Below are 14,271 nucleotides of genomic sequence, written 5' to 3'. Positions count from 1 at the left end.
TCTGTGGCCTTATGAACAGGTCTTATAACAGTTGATTTGAATTTTCTGGAGCTCTCTTGATTCTACATCTTCAAAAGAGAGCAGGATGACTATAGTTTACACTCACTTTCTTTCTGTCCCTCCCCCTACCCTCTCTCTCACCAAAACCAGTGATGGTCACCCACCACCACTTTTAAATTCACACTTTATGCAGAATTTGGCCAAAGGAGATACCAATATGCTGCCTGTAGAGAGCAGTAGGATATGTCTATTCTTTTTTCAGTTTGTAGTATAAAAATGTAGCCCCTCAATAGTGAAAAGACAAGGGCAGAGTCTAATAAAATCATGCTGATAGTCTCCTCTCACTCTGAGCATTCTGGCACAGATCACACCAAATTAAAAGAAACATCAAGGAACAGCCAGAAAGGAGAAACTGTTTTTCAAGAATAGTAGTTGTGATTTTAGTCTCTACTTTTTCAGTCACATAGTTACAACCATGCAGGGACAAACCTCTCAAAAGACCAGGCCTTGGGTAGTCCTCTCAATTTGCTTTGGCCTAGAGCCTACTAGGAACCCTCATTTGATCCAAGGTCTTTGATCTGATGTCCTTTGTCCTAACAGAGTAGGAACAGAATTCCTTTCTAAACCTCTAATCTTAATGACTGGCCCAGTCACGGACTTTAAAGATGTCCTGCTGGCTTCTCCCTAAGGTCAGTTCCCATAACAATGGGCTTCCTGCACCCCCCACTTTATTCAGGGTTCTCAATTCTTTACCTATGTCCCAGGTCATAATACTCCCTTCTGCTGGTTTTGGGTTTATTTTGCTTTTATTTTTCTAGTTCCTTAATGTAGAAAGTTAGATTTTTTTATTTGAGACCTATCTTCATTTCTAATATAAGCATTTAGTGCTATAAATGTCCATCTAAACACTGCTTTATCTGCATCCCCCCACATGTTGATATTCTGTTTTTATTTTCATTCAGGTCCAAATAATTTCTAACTCCCTTTGATCTCTTCTTAAACTCATATTGTTTTGAAGGGTGTTATTAGTTTCTAAATATTTTATTATTTTTCAGATGTCTTTCTCTTAATTGTCTTTAATTTAATTCCACTGTGGTCAGAAACTATATTTTGCATGATTTTAACCCTTTTAAATGTATTAAGATTTATTGTATGGCCCAAAACATGGTCTATCTTGGTAAATGTTAACATGTGCACTTGAAAAGAATGTGCTTTTCAGGGTATGCTTCTAAAGTTTCTTCCCTTCTGTCTGTATGATTTTTCTTACTTTATTATTTATTATTTCTTACTTTCTTTTCTCTTTCTCCTCCTGATTATACCAAGTAATACCTACTGGTTGCCCACAGAGAAGAACAGTAAAGCTTTTGAACCATGTGAATATATTAAGTATTAAGAAGTTAAGTATCTGCATTTTCAGAAGTTAAAAAAGATGACTGAATCATGCTGGTAGACTAAACACAAAAACTATCTATACAAACACACATACATGAAAGGGAGCCATTAGTAAACCACAAATTATGAGAAATTTTTGGAAGACACAAAAAGCAGATATTATCAGATTGGAAAATTCAGAGATTTAAAAACTTCTGCAGTAGAAAACAAAGCACAGAATCAACAAAATCCAAGCACTGAAGAGGGGTCAGTGAGTCAACTGTGAGTTTACAGAGCTACTCTAAACAGTAGACCTATTTGTTCCTGCCCTCCACAGACCTTTCCCCACCTCTGTTTACACTGGGCAGAAAACCCTACTGACACTGGATTCCATGTTAAACCACTAAATCTATACTTTAAAGACAGGGTATTACCTAACCAGGAAGGGGTTCAAAATTAGAGCAGGGTTTGAAACAACTGCAGACTTCAAAGGGCATCCAAACTGAAGCCACAACTGCTTAGAAGGGAAAAACACTAAAATTTTCCCAAGCCAGAGAAACGTCATGCTTATGTCAGCAATAAGGATGAGTCCTTGTATTACCGGCATGCTGCCTACCGTGTATCCCAAAGGGAGAAGACCACTCCCTAATTGACACAGCTTGCCTCCCATTCAAAGGAGAAGCCTGTTGATGAAAAAGACATCAAAACTGCAGATTAAATCCTGCTAATTACCTACTCTAACCAAACAAGTTTAAAACCCCAAATACGAATGGACAATGGTTTGCCAGATATTTGAGGAAAATCTAAAAATCATGCTGAAAAAATAGCACTAATTATGAAAAAAAAACAACAACAGAAATATAAACCAGAAAACAGAAGAGCAATTCACCAACAAATTTAAACTCATATTCTCAGACATTTAAAGAAGATAATGGGCTTTAAAAATAAGAGCAACATAGGTGGCCTCTCTCTCTAAGCCAAACTCTGCAAATAAACTCACAAGCCTCCCCCCTAGGTGGGACATGACTTCCAAGGGTGTAAGTCTCCTTAGCAACCTGGGACATGACTACCAGCAATGAGCCTGGCACTGGTATTGTGGGATTGAGAATGCCTTCTTGACCAAAAAGCGGAAATGAAATGAAATGAAATAAAGTTTCAGTGACTGAGAGATTTCAAATAGAGTCAAGAGGTCATCCTGGGGGTTACACTTATGCTTCAGACAGATATTGCAAATTGCCAGTGTATGCCAAGCCACAACCAACAGTATTTCTGAAAACCTTAAAGAATATCCTAGGCTCTAAGACTCTATAAGAGTTTAATTTATTAAGTTTATTTTTTCAGAAACCTAAAGCCTCCAAATTGTTCCTCTGGCAGATAAATCCTGAAACCCAGAGGTACAAATCTCTCCAACCTCAATCCCGTAAGATCAACAACCCTTTCCAGCATGAAGTTAGGATGGTCATTGCCCAGTTATGCCTGAAGACTGAGTCAAAGATCAGGTAAGAGGGAAGAATTGTAATGGAGAAGTTAGGATTTAACAAATTGTTATAACTCCTGAATCACTATATAAATACTTCATCTTAGTTATTAGTGTATTAGAAAAGCCAGAAGGAAATACCTGAAATTGTTGAACTGTAATACGTACCCTTGATCTTTGTAATGATTGCATAACTGCATAGCTTTTATCTTGTGACTACGTGATTGCAAAAACCTTGCGCCTGACACCCCCTTTATGCAAATGTATGGGTAGATGAGTAATAAAGACACACGTCTAAAATAATTATATATATACATATATATATATATGCAGGTTGCTATAAAAAAGAAGTAATTAAATGACAGGAGTAAGTTCTTAGAAATTAGACATATTTATGCCCAAATCAAAACTCCAATAGAGGCCAGAGACTGTCAGCTCAGAGTCATCTGATCTCCAGTTAACTCAGGCTCAGAGGGAACGCGGCGCTGACACCCGGGCTGCCCTTCTGAGCCGCCCTCTGGGTAATGGATCCAGCTGTCCAGGCCCCAAGTCTCCCCCTCCCTCTCCCCCTCCCCCTCCCCCTCCCCTCCCCCATCCATCCCTCCCCTTCCTCCTCCTCCAGCTCGAGCTCGAGCTCGGAACCCCCTGCTCGTCTTCCGCCGGTTCTCTGCACTCCGAACCCCGCCCTGGTCTCGCTCCGCGGCCCCCACAGCCGCTGCCGCTGCCGCCCGCCCGCTCCGCTGCAGAGCCAGCACTGCGGCTGCGCCCGGGCTGGGAGCCGCGACGGTGGCGGCGCCCTGGCAGCTGCGCCAGAACTACCACCCAGACTGCGAGGCCGCCATCAACCGCCAGGTCAACATGGAGCTTCACACCTCCTACGTCCACCTGTCCATGGCCTACTACTTAGACCGCCGCGACGACGTGGCCCTAAGTCACTTCTCTGACTACTTGCTGCGCCTGTCCCACGAGGAGACAGTGCACGCCCAGAAGCTGATAAAGCCTGAAGCCGCAGAAACAGCGCGGGGGGCCACATCCTGTTCCGTGACATCGAAAAGCCCGACATCGAAAAGCCCGAGCGCGACGACTGGGAGAGTGGCCTGCAGGCCCTGGATTGCGCCTTCCTCCTGGAGCAGCACCAGCTGGCCACCGACAAGTGCGACGCCCACCTGTGCGACTTCCTGGAGGCTCACTGCCCGAACGAGCAGGTCAAGTCCATCGAGGAGCTGGGCGACTATATGACCAACTTGCACAGGATGGGGGCCCCCCAAGACAGCTTGGCCGAGTACCTCTTTGACAAGCTCACCCTGGGCTACAGTGACAAGGAGAACTGAACCTTAGGCTGCCTTCCCACAGCCAGGGGCCACTCCCCGGGGTCACCAGTGCCCCAGATGCACAGTGCCTTGACAGATCCTCCACTTAAGTTTTTTCTTTCCATTGTACCATTTCTTCCAATAAAGTGATTCGGTACCAAAATGAAACAAATAGAGGTGTTCAGGTAATTCATGTGTGCAAAACGCTCAGCTTTTAGGAACCAGGCAAATCCCCATGCTGATTTAAAACTGCGATCTGCAGATTTAGCACTGGAGTGTCTCCTTCCATCCATGCCCCAACTTTATGCAGTTCAGATTCTTCAAGGACAGAGGGACAAGGATCCCAGGGAAACTCCAGAAAACATGCAGTTAATCTTTCCCTCATAAAACTGTGAATAAATCAGGTGAGGTGGGTGGTCTGGGGCCTGGGTGTCTTTGTGTGCACATATACGATAAAAACATGGCTTGGAATTAGTGGTAGTGTTTGCCTCCGGGAAGAAGTGAAGGAAATGAGATTGGGAAGCAATTAAAAGGGGTCTGAATTTTATCTGAAAACTTTCAGTTTGTTTGCATGGGAACACTTGTTGATTCTGGGTAGGAAGATGGGGGCACTCCCTGGGGACAGTGACAAGGAGAGGTGAGCCTTAGGCTGGCTTCCCCACAGCCATGGGGTGACTTCCAGGGGTCAGCAGAGCAGGGCTTGAATGTTTCTATCACAAAACTTCCACTTATGTTTTCCTTCAATTTACCATTTCTTCCATTAAAAGTAATTTGAATCCAGAAAAAGAAAAAAATGTGATTAGAGGGGGTGAAAATGTAATGGCTGAAGTTCGAATTAGTGATTTCGAATATAAAGTAGAATAAATCTTCCTGAATATAAAGCCATTTACTCTGGCTTCTCTGAAGAACGCACAGTGAAGGATGAGTGGCAGCACCGTGGCCAGTCAGGAGGCATTGCAGAGATCCAGGAGAGAGTGGATGGTGGCGCTGTCTATGGTGGTGGCTAAGGAAATGAAGAGACAGACAAATTCCGGATGAACTTTGGATGAGTCCACAGGATTTGCTCATAGACCAAACATGAGCAATGGGAGATCGCGAAAATAATCTAGGTTCTGGGGTTGGACTTGAGCACCTGAGTTAATGGTGGTGGTCTTTATTAACCTGGAAACTTTTGCAGAGGGTATACTTGAGGTGGGAGGGTGGGGAAGCCATGTCTTGTAAAATCTGAGATGTTTATTAAATGACGCAGTGGAAATATCCATCTAACTGGAAAAATGAATCTGGAACTGGGGAGGGCAGTCTGGACTGGAAATATACATAGGGTAGACATGAGCATATAGATGACATTAAAGTCATGTAACTGGATAAACTCACCCAGAAAAAGAGTGTAAGGAGAGAATGTGGGAAGTCCAACCCCAACCTCAGGGCAACTAATATTTGGAAGTTGGTTTGAAGGGTTTGACCACCCAGAGAGCTGCCAGCTCCCCATTGACCATCACCTCATTCTAGACTGAATGGCTCCCAGTGTTTGCTCCAAGTTTATCCCCAACCAACCTCTTCCAGTCCTCAGTGGGGTCTCTGGTTTCTCCTTTCAGCATGTGAGAAGATTAGTTATTTGCCTTGTCATCGTGTATATGGGTGGAAAGGAATTATTTCCCTGTAAGCATTTTCCTGAGGAAAATATAGACCTGCTTTTCTGTGATTTTCATTCTTTTTTTTCTTTGCCCCTTCAAACTCCATCTTCTCCCACAGTCCACCACCTATTTGACCATGTGAAATCAGCGCCTAGGTAAACCCTAAAGTTGCCCACGTTGGGGAAAAAAATACTCAAAACATTTTGTTTATGTCCTATGTGCAGTTTACAATGTTAAAAGCTAAGCAATTACATACCTTACATATAGCAATAAAAGATACATCGGTAATTTGAATTTTTAAAATTTAGCAGATTAATCTATTTATTAAACTATGAAAGCATTTACCTAAGAAGTAATTATGTTCCACATTTCTCCATCACTGCACTTTAACACTTTTTCAATTAGGATTATGGTCCTTTGAGTTCAATTTTCTGAAAATGCTTTTGCCTTTTTCACTTCTCTTGCTCAAAATTGGTTTCCTAAATATTTTTATTTCTCTGCCTGTTTTTGAGGGCCTCTTCTCTCTCTGACTTTTCTCACATCTTCCTATTTTTCATAAATTTGGGGAAGAACTTGCACTTCTCTATATTGCCACAGAGGGTCTCTCTTGCATTTCGACCCACCTTGTCATCCTCCATATTTAGAAGGCAATATCTTTCAGTAGCTGCTTTGGTTTTCAGGCTCTGTCTGGATTCGGGAGGGAGATTGTTTTGGCTGCTCAAAACTCAGGCCCAAGACTGGAGGCGAGATTTACCATAATACATTTCCATAACAATCGCTCGTACTCTTTCTCAACCAGGTTTCCTTTGAAATCGCTCCCTAGAACACATTTTCTTATTCTTTCCTAAGCCCAGGTTGCCTGAGTCTCCTCCTTCCATCCTGAATTATCTATTGATAATATAAGAACTGAATGTGCTTTGCTCACATTAAAATCACCTGCAGAGCTTTTAAAACTCCAGTGCTTCCGGCCACATCCCACACCAATTACATCATATGCTTGGGGCATTAGGTAGGCATCTCTGGCATTGAAAACTAGTGCTAGCACCTTGCTACTCAAAATGCAGGCTGTGGACCAGCAGCATCAGCTTCAGCTGAGAGCTTGTTAGAAGGGCAACATCTCAAGCTCCACCTAAGACCTACTGAATAAAAATCTACATTTTATCAAGACCCCAGATGATCAATAATGCACACACAAATTTGAAAAGCACTGCTTTATCTCTGTAGTTCTCAAGCATAGCTGCACCTTGGGATCACCTAGGGAGCTGCAAAATTTTATGGATGCCTAGATTTAACTAGCTCACTCAGTCATACCCTCATGCAAGTAGTAGCCCAAACACATTAAAACTTGCTGTAAATGCAGCAAATATTGCCTTATTGAACAGACACATATCCAAATGGATTTGGAAACTTTCTCTCATTTCCACTGGTGTCGCACACACACATATGATTTTGCCCATTCTGTTTTATCACAAATTGGTTTGTTTTATTGTATGGGTTGGCAAACTATGATCAGCAAGCCAAAGCCAGACCACCATCTGTTTTTTTACTGAAATAATTTACGTAACGTAAAATTTGTCATTTTAACCATTTTAAAGTGGCTTTTAGTATATTCATAGTGCTGTGCAACAATCACAACTACATAATTCCAGAACATATTCCTCATGCCAAAAAGAAAGCCCATATCCATTTAATGGTCACTTACCAACTTTTCCCCTTCCTATATGTGGCAATATGGATTTGCCTATTGTGGATATTTCATATAAATGGGCTCATATAACATATGGCCTTTTGTGTCTGGTTTCTATCACTTCGCATAATGCTTTCAAGCTTTATCGATGTTGTAGCATGTATCAGTACTTAATTTTCTTGTCAAATAATATTTCATTGTATGGTTATACCACATTTTGTACATCCATTTTTAAGTTGATGGACATTTGGGATATTTCATTTTTTTTTTTTAGCTATTATGAATGATGTTGTTTCGAACATTTTTATTTGTTTGAACACCTGTTTTCAATTTTCTTATCTATATACCTAGGAGTTAAATTGTTGGGTCATATGGCAATTTGCTTTCCAGAGCAGCTGTACCATTTAATATTCCCACTAGCAGTGTATGAGGATTCCGATTTCTCTATATCCTTGCTAACACTTGTTGTTTGAATTTTTTTATTATAGCCATCTTAGTGGGTGTGTAGTGGTATCTTGTGGTTTTGATTTGCATTTCCCTAATGACTAATAATGTCAAACATCTTTTCACATGCTTGTTGGTGATTCGTACATTTTCTTTGGAGAAATGTCTATTGAAATCCTTTATCTGCTTTTTAATTAGGTCGTTCATTTTGTTAGTTGTTGAGTTGCAGCAGTTTTTATATACTCTGTATTCCAGAGCTTTATATGGTATATGATTTGCAAATATTTACTCCCATTATATGGGTTGTCTTTTCACTTTCTTAATAGTGTCCATAGATGGATAAGTGTTTATAATTTTGATGAAGTCCAACAGTTTTTGCTGTTGTTGCTTGTGCTTTTATGTCACATCTAACAAACCATTGCCAAGCTTAAGGTCATGAAGATATACTGATGAGCAAAGGTTCATCGGGAGAAAGTCCACCACATGGAGAGTGGAAAAGATATGCTGGCCACCAAGAATAGGAATCCAAACACTTCTGCCTACTCCATGGTACCATGGTATGATAGTTGTCAAGGAACACCCAACAGACAGCACTGGTTGGAACAATGCTTTTACTCACACAAAGAAGAGGCAGAATTGAGTCAGCATCAGTAGTGGATGTCAGTTCTCCATGGCCAGGGTGTCCCTTCTGGCAGCTGACACAAGGCACACAGGCACACATACTGCAGTAGGAAGAGCCCATTCCCTCCCCACTGGGAACAGATATACTGGTGGATTTGGCCAGGTGCAAAGAAGTTCACTGTGTGAATCCAGAACAGGGGAGGATTACCCTAATGGAATAAGAATCTGGACTGAGCATGGGCTTACTGCCCAGCTTCCAAAAAGGGAATGTTTCAGGCCAAGGACTCATTTTGGGCAAGCCTGGGGATGGGCAGCAGGTCATGTGACAGCTGCTTCCACATTTACCTTGTATTTTCATCTAAGAGTTATAGTTTTGGCTCTTACATTTAGTTGTTTGATCTATTTTGCTCTTATTTAGTATATGGTATGAGGTAAGGGTCCATATTCATTCTTTTACCTGTGGATATCCAGTTGTCTCAGCACTCTTTGTTGAAAAAACTGTTTCCATACCCACTGATTGATCTTTGAATCCTGGTTAAAATCAACTGACCATAGTTGTATTGGTTCATTGCTGAATTCTGAATTCTATTGCATCATTCTATCCTTGCACGAGTACAATAGTGGTTTTTTTTGTTTTGTTTTGTTTGTTTTTTACTGGTTTACTCCCATAATTAACTCTCCATTTGTGAAATCTTGTGAAATACCTTAAATGTTATTGGTCTAAGTTATCTGTAAAGTACAGACATTACTACTTTATGCTTCCCTAATTCAGGAGGATGTCATAAGAATCAACAAAATGTTTGCATTATCATTTGAAGATGCTTCCTACCCCCCACCCCCACCCTGCAAATCTGGGTTCATCACTCAACGTGGCTTAATGCATAGACAACACCAAACTGGCTGTGAAAAAAAGGAAGATTTATTTACACCAGCAGGAGGGCAGGGGGAAACTTTCTAAATCTGCCCCCCAGAGTGATTTTTTGCTTGGTTTTTATACATGTTTGAGACAAAGAAAAACAATCTTAATATAATGATGGGTGTGATTTTCAGTATTATTATGAGATATAGATGACTTATGGGTTAAAGTGTAAGCTATTGTGCATGTCAGGTGGGCCTATTTTGGTTAGATCCACTTTCGGCTATCAAGATAACTTTAGATGTGGAGTGGGTTAGTTCTGGGCTAACCTAGGACCCTTCATTAATAAACTTAAGGGGCTGTCTTTAATGATCACAAACTCTAGAGTCGAAAAATTGGATAAATGGGTGCAAATAAAGGTTATTCACAAGGTTTTTACAATCACAACAGCATAAGATACAGGCTATACACTCATTATCAGAGATCAAGGCAGCTGGATTGCAATTCAAAGACTTCAAGTATTTCCTTCTGTCTACTCTAATATACCAGAAAGCAAAAGGGAACAGCTATACAATAATTCAGTAATCAAAATCATCCATTCAGGGCGGGCCACAGTGGCTCAGTAGCACAGTTCTCGCCTGCCATGCTGAAGTCCTGGGTTCAGTTTCCAGTGCCAGCCTATGCAAAAAAAAAAAAAAAGAAAGAAAAGAAAAGTAAAGAAAAAAATCATCCATTCAATTCTGATTCCTCAGTTACACTCTGGTGAAATTTCTGACTCATAACTTGCAGATTTTGTCCATTATTTGGAGAGAAAATGGATTGTCCTTGGCAGGATTCAGGAAGATGGAAAGGGTTTCATACATGCTTGAGTTACAATTCGAATACATAGAGATGAGAGGCATTTAATAAGAACAAGAATATATATAATGAGAAGAAAAATTACAAGCCCAGTTAGAAGAGTTTGTAATCATGACCCTGTTCCTGAAGGTACCCAACAGAATAGATCAAAGAAATTAAAATTATTAAATACTGTATAACTCATTTATATGAAATAATTATAAAAAATAAACTCATAGAGTTATATACTAGAATATAGATGTCTTAGGGTTTTCTAGAGAAACAACCAACAGGAGATATATGTAAATATGAGATTTATAAAAGTCTCCCTCGCAACTACAGGAATGCAAGAGTCACAAATCTGTAGGGCAGTCTTTGAGGCTGGCAACTCCAATAAAGGGTTTCAACAAACTGCACAGGAGAGGCTTGCTAGCTAAAGAAGCAGTGAAAACTCTCTCTTGTTCCTTCAACCGACCGTATCTACCTGATTGGATTATCTCATTTCTGCAATACATGCCCATTCTAGTTTGCTAGCTGCTGGAATGCGATATACCATAAACAGAATGGCTTTTAAAAGGGGAAATTTATTAAGTTGCAAGTACATAGTTCTAAGGCCATGAAACTGTCCCAACTAAAGAAAGGCTATAGAAATGCACAATTTAAGGCATCCAAGGAAACATACCTTGGTTTAAGAACTCCAACGACATTCAGGGTTTCTCTATCAACTGGAAAGGCACATGGCAAACATGGCGGCTTCTGCTAGCTTTCTCTCCTGGCTTCTTGTTTCAAGAAGTTCCCCCCCAGGAGCGTTTTCCTTCTGCATCTCCAAAGGTCTCGGGCTGCTTGGGCTCTCTGTTTCATGGCTCTCTCCAAAATGCTTCCTCTTTGAAACGAATCCAGCAATCTAATCAAGACCCATCTAGAATGGGTCGAGTCACAACTCCATGGAAGCCATCTAATCAAAAGTTACCACACACAGTTGGGTGAGTCACATCTCCATGGGAGCAATCAAAAAGCTCCCAGCCAGCAATATTGAATGAGGATTAAAGGACATGGTTTTTCTGGGGTCTACCACAGGTTCAAACTGGCACAGTGCCCTTAGTTGATTGTAGACGCAATCAGACAGAGCTATAATCAACTGTTTGATGATTTAATAAACCAGCCTTCTGATTTATCAAACAGTCACAAAATATCCTTGCTGTAATGGTTAGGCCAGTGCTTGCCTGACCAGACAACTGGGCACCATCATCTGGCCAAGTTGACACCAGAAACTAACCTGAAGCATGCTTAATTTTTAAAAAACAATAACAGACATATGTTTCACCTAACGATACTCAACCTTCCTGTATACAACCGGAAATGCAGTAAATCTCTCCAAAGTAGGGTGCAACTTAGGTAACATCCACTCTTAAACTTGACATCCTATAACTTAAATATCATGACACGAACAATACAACTTATGTCATATGATAAGAAGAAAACAAAATGTTTTCTTTGTGTGCAAATACAAACATACACATAAAAGAACAGGGAAGGAATATTCATACCACCACAGTCTTTGTTTCTGTAACTGGTCACATGGTCATAGTTCATATTTATCACTACCTTCTTCCACCACCCATTCCATGTTCCCTTTACCCTCAGCAAGCACTTCAGCTGGTCATGGTTCTTTGCCTGGTGAGATGACCCAAACCTTCATTCTTGAAGTTTCAGGGGCATTGGTAGTTCTACCTGCATTGGGTAGTTGCAGTTTTCCATTGACTTTAATCACAGGGCATGGTTGAACTAAGAGATGCCCTAGGGGATCTCCTGTATTAAAGGAACACTCTTCTTTACTTCTATTGTATAGTTGCTGTCCTATTTCCTCTTGATAGGATTAATCACACCAGCTGCTCTGGTTTGCTAGCTGCTAGAATGCAGTATACCAGAAATTCAGTGGCTTTTCAAATGGGGAATGTAATAAGTTGCAAACTTAAACAGTTCTGAGGCTGACAAAATGTCCCAATTAAAGCAAGTCTACAGAAATGTCCAATCTAAGCCATCCAGGGAAAGATATGTTGGTTCAAGAAGGGCGATGAAGTTCAGGGTTTCTCTCTCAACTGAGAAAGCACATGGCGAGCATGGTCAGGATTTCTTGTTCATCTGGAAAGGCATGTGGCAAACATGGCATCACCTGCTAGCTTTCTCTCCTGGTTTCCTGTTTCATGAAGCTCCCTGGGAGGCATTTTCCTTCTTCATCTCCAAAAGTCGCTGGCTGGAAGACTCTCTGATTCTCATGACTCTGTCATTCTCTGCTCTCTCAGAAATCTCTTGCATTCTCCAAAATGTTTCCTCTTTTATAGGACTCCAGAAACTTATCAAGACCCACCCAAATGGGTGGAGACATGTCATCACCTAATCCAGTTTAACAACCACTCTTGATTAAATCACATCTCCAGGGAGATGATCTGATTACAGTTTCAAATATATAGTATTGAATAGGGATTATTCTACCTTTATGAAATGAGATTTAGATTAAAACATGTCTTTTCTAGGGGACATACATCCTTTCAAACCAGCACATGAGCTGTTATAGTAATATTCTTCTTTGCCTGTTGAATCAGAGGCATGAGAAGACCAAAGTGGCCAAGTGGCAATTTTAACTTCCTGTTCAATGGAATCATTGTTGTGTCTGCTAGTAGGAGCACTCTTCCTTTTGGAACTAACACATGTAGACCAGCAGAGCTTAAGATTTCAGGGACAGGAAGAGAAATTTTTCCTATTGGAATCCTAGGGTGATAGTGAGTGGTACCATGCCCATTTCCACTCCTTGATTCCTGGACCCATGAATCCTGGCTATAGGAGAAACATCATAGAGTGTACACTGATTCAGAGCATACACAGCCTCCTGGAGAACATTGCCTCAGCCCTGCAAGGTATTTTCTCCTGGTTGACACCATAATTGCATCTTCAAAGGGCTATTCTATTGTTCTATCAATCCAGCTGCCTCTAGATGATGGGGAACATAGTAAGACCAGAGAATTCCATGAGCATGTGCCTGTTCCCACACTTCATTTGCTGTGAAGTTGGTTCCTCGATCAGAAGCAATGCTGTACAGCTATGTGCTGATATTGTGAGCCATTGATTGTGTACCATGTATAGAAAGTATATGCGTGAATATTTTTCTCAATAAAAAATTTTTAAAAAGAAGCAATGCTGTGTGGAATACCATGACAGTGGATAAGGTGTTCTGTAAGTCCACGAATGGTAGTTTTGGCAGATGCATGCAGGGAAGAAAAACCCATATGCAGAGTATGTGTCTATTCCAGTTAGAACAAATCACTACCCTTTCCATGATGGAAATGATACAAAGTAGTCAACTTGTCACTAGGTAGCAGGCTGATCACCTCGGGGAATGGTGCCATATCAGGAACTGAGGGTCTCTGCTGCTGGCAGATTAGGCACTCAACAGGGGCTGTAGCCAGATCAGCCTTGGTGAGTGGAAGTCCATGTTGCTGAGCACATGCATAAACTCCATCCCTACCAGCACACCCATTTTGTTCATGAGCCCATTGGGCAATGGCAGGAGTGGCTGGGGAAAGAGGATGACTTGTATCCACAGAATGGGCCACTGTATACAATTGATTATTAAAACCTTCCTTTGCTGAAGTCACCCTCTGATGTGTATTCACATGGGAAAGAAATATTTTCATGTTTTTTGTCTACTCAGAAAGGTCTATCCATATACCTCTTCCCCAGACATCTTTGTCACCAATTTTCCAGTCATGCTCCTTCCAAGTCCTTGACCTTCCAGCCAAACCATTAGCAACAGCCCATGAGTCACTATACAAATACACCTCTGGCAAGTTCTCCTTCCAAGAAAAATGAACATCCAGCTGCACTGTTCGAAGTTCCACCTACTGGGAGGATTTTCCCTCACCACTGTCCTTCAAGGATATCCCAGAAAGGGACTATAGTGCTGCAGCTGTCCACTTCAGGATGGTACCTACATACCATGCAGAACTATCTGTAAACCAGGCCTGAGTTTTCTCTTC

The 14,271-nt window shown here is 41.2% G+C and overlaps 1 pseudogene; it reads left to right on the top strand.

The window, feature by feature from the left end:
• Positions 1–2,826: 2,826 nt before the first annotated feature.
• LOC143672093 (ferritin heavy chain pseudogene) lies at positions 2,827–4,179 on the top strand (annotated as a pseudogene).
• Positions 4,180–14,271: the final 10,092 nt, after the last annotated feature.

Source organism: Tamandua tetradactyla, chromosome X (assembly GCF_023851605.1).
Source record: "Tamandua tetradactyla isolate mTamTet1 chromosome X, mTamTet1.pri, whole genome shotgun sequence".
Lineage (NCBI taxonomy): Eukaryota > Metazoa > Chordata > Mammalia > Pilosa > Myrmecophagidae > Tamandua > Tamandua tetradactyla.
The sequence above is the reverse complement of the archived record's forward strand: the minus strand, read 5'-3'. Positions and strand labels throughout refer to the sequence as shown.